This window comes from Oryzias latipes, chromosome 7 (genome assembly GCF_053564925.1).
Source record: "Oryzias latipes strain Hd-rR chromosome 7, Olatipes_Hd-rR_3.1".
NCBI classification, from domain to species: domain Eukaryota; kingdom Metazoa; phylum Chordata; class Actinopteri; order Beloniformes; family Adrianichthyidae; genus Oryzias; species Oryzias latipes.
The window spans coordinates 9,511,376-9,517,772 of NC_136243.1; the positions used below are offsets into that span (position 1 = coordinate 9,511,376).

Here is a 6,397-nt window from a genome sequence, read left to right on the forward strand (position 1 = left end):
AAATAGGTCAAGAACACACTAGAAATAATGTGCTGGCACAGCAACAATCAACATTTACAACCCAGAGGTTTTCTTATCAACCATAGAATAAAATAATATTTAAAATAAAAAACTTTTAACAGATAAAATCACATTTTGCATTTGTTCTATAGTATTGCACTATAGTTTTAAGGTCAGATGAAAAAATTAAAACAGGGTTGGAAGTTGGACTATTTCAGTCAGACAACTCTTGCAGTAAGAAATATTTATTTGACATTTTTCCACATTCTTTAAGTTGGCATTCACATATTTTCGTTTGGCATAAGGCTCCGTTCAATTCCATAAAACTTCCATAAAATTCCATAAAATTTCCATAAAACTTTCGGGTAACAAAACCCCCCTTTACGGAGCCCACAGGTGGAAGCCGGGGAGGAGGGTGGGGCGAAGAATGAGCGCTGAAGGTAAGAAAGAATGAACAACTGCGCACCTGGCTTAAATAGGACGCTGAGCAGGTGAGTTAATTAACTGAACCGCCCTGGGGTATTTACCTGAAAACACTGCTTCGAGTATCTGCCCGAAATACGATAAATCGTCATTTCAGTCAGACAACTCTTGCAGTAAGAAATATTTATTTGACATTTTTCCACATTCTTTAAGTTGGCATTCACATATTTTCGTTTGGCATAAGGCTCCGTTCAATTCCATAAAACTTCCATAAAATTCCATAAAATTTCCATAAAACTTTGGGTTACAAAACCCCCAACACTAAAATCATCCAGAAGAAGAGAAAATGTGAATGTATAATCAGTGTGTAATAAAATGGGGTGTGTTTTCGGCAGCATTCCATTTTCATTTCATTTCCCAGTATGACTGCTATGTGTGACCCGGCACCATTGACCGTTTGGGCCGCCCCCGTTCGAGTACAGCGCCACGAAGGGAACATGCTATCTAGTGGATCTGCTATGTGTGACCCGGCACCATTGACCGTTTGGGCCGCCCCCGTTCGAGTACAGCGCCACGAAGGGAACATGCTAACTAGTGGATCTACTATGTGTGACCCGGCACCATTGACCGTTGGGCCGCCCCCGTTCGAGTACAGCGCCACGAAGGGAACATGCTATCTAGTGGATTTGCTATGTGTGACCCGGCACCATTGACCGTTTGGGCCGCCCCCGTTCGAGTACAGCGCCACGAAGGGAACATGCTAACTAGTGGATCTACTATGTGTGACCCGGCACCATTGACCGTTGGGCCGCCCCCGTTCGAGTACAGCGCCACGAAGGGAACATGCTATCTAGTGGATTTGCTATGTGTGACCCGGCACCATTGACCGTTGGGCCGCCCCCGTTCGAGTACAGCGCCACGAAGGGGACATGCTATCTAGTGGATCTGCTATGTGTGACCCGGCACCATTGACCGTTGGGCCGCCCCGTTCGAGTACAGCGCCACGAAGGGGACATGCTATCTAGTGGATCTGCTATGTGTGACCCGGCACCATTGACCGTAGGGTCGCTCCCGTTCGTGGAAACCACTAGAGGAACATACTATCTGAAAGAGAGAGGGAAAGAAATAAAAGGGGAGCCAACATAAAATTACTTATACGTGATCTTAGAACGTAAGCTCACTTCCGCAAAACGCTGTGCAGAACTATAATTTAAACCGCCAAACAACCCGTATGATACACTAACTTAACATCCAATCCAAAGCTTCCGATGGCGTATGACATGCTTAACAGCCATTATTGGAACTTCTATTAAACCAAGAACAAGTTTGATGGCCATAAACTCTTCCATTTTGGCAACTATATATACACGCGCTTAAGTAACATCCATTATTTCGAAGCTCCCAACGACAGTACCACGAACGAGCTTAACAGCCATAATTTTCTCCATTTGGCATACCAATTATAAGCGCTCAAGGAACATCCATATAATGAGGTTCCATCCCAATATTAAGAACGAGTTCAACGCCCATAATTACTATGCTTCATTGGCATACTACAAACAAATGAGCTTAAGAACCAGATTCGAGCTCCTCGCAGACTATGATACAACTTAGAGCAACCTAAATTTTGAGGCTTCCACCTGGCTATAATTTTCTTTTAACATCTATAATCGAAGAATTTACATTCATTCTGCGGTTGACATTGATTAATTAATTCAGTCAGAAGTGTCATTGGAATGCAGAGGAGGTCCAACGCCCCGTCCCTTTCAGTGCAGCAATAGGTACGTCGAGCAGTCATCGTTGCAGCACCAGATCAAGGAATGCATGGGTGACATCATTTCCTGGAAACGGAGAAGCTGATCGGGGCGTAGGTGTTCGCAGGCTCAGGATGCGATGCATAGATAAAAACAAAGCAGTATTAGTCTTGACAAGAATATATAAATAACCCAGAAACTGATCAGTTTCAAAATGATTGAGATAAATTAAATAACAGTGCTTTTAAAAAACAAATCTGAGAAAGTGAAATTTAGTAGATAGTAAAGGTAAAGACCCATTGTGGATTTATCGCACCCTAGGAACCACCATAATTACAAATTCCAACAGTGAAATGATAGTGAAATATATGACCTGCACGAAATCTTAACACCAATTTTTTATATATTCCAATGATGAGAAAAGTAACCTTTGACAGTTTCAGAGGGACGCACCTTCAGGAGGCCATCGAGGAGTAGGAGTAGTAGATGGGAAGAGTAGCCAAGGAGATTTGTAGATGAGGAAGGTCAACATCCCACGTGGCAAAGGATTACAGCTCGGCTGGATTTGATGCCTTGTATTTGATATAAGTGGTTCTCAAATTTTTTAATTAGCCAAGGGCGACTGGATACTGCAAAAGAGAACTTGAGAGCCATGAGGGATCATAGGTTTTGATAGTATTTTTGCTAGACTGAACCTTAAGCATTTAGAGGCGGAGTATAACAAGCCTCTAAATGGGGATGCATCTAGCAGAGTGTCATCTGCTTAAAAAAAAAAGCAGATAGTAGACTGACTTGTGGACACAAGATTTAACTCTTGAACTAAGCTTGAGAGCGCAAGTGATATATATTTCCTACGGTCAGGGTAGAAGTTGCTCAAGGTGTTATTTAAACATTAACCAAGTCAACCGATGACACAATACTATCATTTAATATTGAAACAGCCTTAATATAATCTCCAAGGATGAAATAACCGGACGACCCCTTAAGAACCATCAGAGCCGTAGATTCTGGCGGCCGGACAAACACAAACCACTCTTCTTAAATCCTTTTCCCCCAAACCAGAAGGCGCAGACTCAGGAGAACAAGTGGAGGGAGCCTGAAGACACAACAGGTATCACAAAACCACTCCAGGCATAGAGAGGGAAAGATCAAACAAAACACGAAAATCCAGAACAGGAACACGTGGCCCAGGATCGAACAACCCAGAACAAGAACACAAGATGAACGGATGACCATAGGACCAAAGCTACAGCAAATGTCAGGTGGCCCAATCATTGACGAATCATATCCAACCAAAATTTGAATAAACGACATGCTGCACAAAAGCTAGAGATGACATAATGGGGAGAGACAAGCATCAATGAACCACCCAAATCTATAGAAGAAAAAGAAATCCGGACGGGTGGAGGACCATACATTATAGATAACGTGGAAACCCAATTTTGAAAATAAAGTTTTTTTTTTTTTTTTTTTTTTTTTTTTTTTTTTTTTTTTTTTTTTTTTCACAGAGATTCAAAAGACCAGGGATACAGAGGAAAGTTGTCCACCAAGAAATCATCAATAACATGCAAAATGAAGGGCACCCATCGCCTACAAATATCCAGTACAGGGCGATAAAGTCGATTTTATGAGGACTGCCACGACAACGGAAAGGCAAACCGGCAAACACCTCGAGCGCCAACTGAAGGCCAAGAGACGCCACTGAGAGGCATAGAGGCAGAACAGTGAGACCATCAGTGACAGTCATCCTCAGCCTTATATCGCGTTCGGAGGAAAATCGTGGAGACAGCATGGGGAGCTGAAGAAAATGTATACTAATCCTGAAGGCGCATGGGGAACCAGGCCACTGATGCCCAGAAGATTAACTGCGAGGCGCTAACAGGTCCAGATCAAGTCACGTCAACCTGAACACTTCCTAGGGGCCACCCTCAGTGGCGGCTTTGAAAACGATGCCCCGGAAGAATCCATCACATAGCCCCCACAAACCTCCAACCAAACTAGAGAGAGAATAACAAATTAACTGTCCAGCCGAGAAAACAAGGCCGCGACGAGACCGACACACTCACTAATGCGGCCGACGCAAGTCCCTGAGGACAGGGCAGGACCCACTGGGGTACACAGAGCGGGGAAAAACAGGCGAAGCAGAACCAGATGCAGAATGTGCGGGGGCAATGAACGAGGATCGCTGAGTGAAGAAAATGAGCCACAGACGCTGCATAAGAGAGACCAATCATAGGGAAAAATGTCCACAGAGCAGAGACGGGTCCAAGAGACACTGATTCACATTCTAACTAACCAGCAGCTACAACAACGAAGAAAACAAACAGAAGAAACGCCATAATAATAAAGCCAGCATCAAATTAAAGATAAGATGTACACACAGCTCCCAAAGAACAAAACAGCAACAGAAAACAAATGCTAAAAGCCACGATAAATTCAGCCAGCATGAGAAACCTGTCCAAACGAGGACTGCCAGCCTTCACAACCACAGAAAGGACCCCACAACCCCTGAAAAAAAACAACCGGACGACACAGAACTACGCAGCAGAAAAGGAATCAGAAGCGCATCATGAAGGACCCGGAGTCAAAACCACAATTCCCAGGGTCCTTAGGGGCGTGACGTCACCGAAGTAAACAGGAAGTGAGACGCAGCCATAGAAAACTACACGGGAAAAGTACCGCATGATGCTCACCGTGGATAATTGGGGTGACCACGGCAGACGAGAAGACCCGGACTACTCCTGATCGGGGGGGCACGGACATCCAGAACATCGCGGAAAGCACACCCCTTGCAGACGCACGCGACTGCGGCGAAACGAACGCGCAGTGCGCCGTCAGCCGCCCGCGGATCGGAGGAGAAATTAAGGAGAGCAGACGCGGCGAAACGAAAACCCCACATCAGAAAGATGGGGATCATCCATCCGAAGGACGGGGGAACACAGCAAGACGCCGAAAGAGACGGAGACCCGCGGCCTCGGAGACCGGCGAAGAATGAGCGCTGAAGGTAAGAAAGAATGAACAACTGCGCACCTGGCTTAAATAGGACGCTGAGCAGGTGAGTTAATTAACTGAACCGCCCTGGGGTATTTACCTGAAAACACTGCTTCGAGTATCTGCCCGAAATACGATAAATCGTCATTTAGTGTGGTGAATGTAAAATTTCCCCCAAATAATAAGAAGCTGAATAATTAAAATTATAATCTTTGAAAAAACTTGACATTTAAAGTATATCTGATGTAGAAATATATTAATCCGGATGTTTACTTTAAATTTTGTGATAAATTCTTCGGAACCTGACAAAAATGTCTTTGTAAACGTCAAACAGATGAAAAATGGACTCCCACCACTTTTCCATGTTCATTTTAAATCCCTTTAGTGTATACGTAAGGGTTAATGGCCGACGAAGTGTGCCGTTACTACTTTTTAACGCACGCCGTGGAAGCCTGCGTGGAAGCCGCGAAGTGCGTTAAAAAGTAGTAACCGCACACTTCGAAGGCCATTAACCCGCTTATACCATGGTCACTTACAAAAGCAATACATATTAACCAGGTTTTAGTCCTTAATTCTTGTTTTTTTTTTCGATTTGGATTATTTTTCTCATAAATGCGCCGCATCACGTAACATATAGTACATATATATAACATATAGTCCGCGTCGCGCAGCACCACCGCTGCAGTCAAGATTCGGCGATATATATATGCTGATCGTCCCGATGGGTTGAATAAAGCATCAATTCAGAGGGAAAGTTAATCGCTTACCGCTTGTTTTTGTCCAGATGATGAAGCAAAAGGTTGTTTTACAGAAGCCGGCGCAGTGATACAAATCATTTAAGCTAGCCAACCGGAACTTCTTTTTTCACCGTGCGGTTATCAGGTTTTAACGCATACCCAGCAGCCAATCAGAATCGAGTATTCACCCGGACCATGGTATAACCCTCTTTAACTGGATACATTTGATGTAAAATCGTAAATAAAACTTATATTTTTTTTAAATTATGAACAAAAGTATTAGCCTTTCCAAATTTAAATCAGCCATGGCTGAAAACTAAACGTAAACCAAAATGAACATTAAATATGAGGCTGAGACTTTTTTGGCTTTTTAAATCAGGGGGGTATTCCAGGAAGCCTGTTTAAACTACCCTGACTTTAACCCTGAACTCTTGTTGAAATCCGCCTGAACTTGGTTACTCTGGGTATGTCGGTTCCAAAAGACCGGATATG

The 6,397-nt window shown here is 43.7% G+C and overlaps 1 long non-coding RNA gene across 1 annotated transcript; it reads right to left on the reverse strand.

The window, feature by feature from the left end:
* Positions 1 to 229: 229 nt before the first annotated feature.
* Positions 230 to 5,449, reverse strand: LOC144994032 (uncharacterized). The gene is made up of 2 exons (XR_013657406.1): positions 2,631 to 5,449; positions 230 to 2,279 (listed from the first exon to the last, which is right to left on the reverse strand). It is a non-coding gene; the product is annotated as an uncharacterized LOC144994032 (long non-coding RNA).
* Between the last annotated feature and the right edge of the window lie 948 nt (positions 5,450 to 6,397).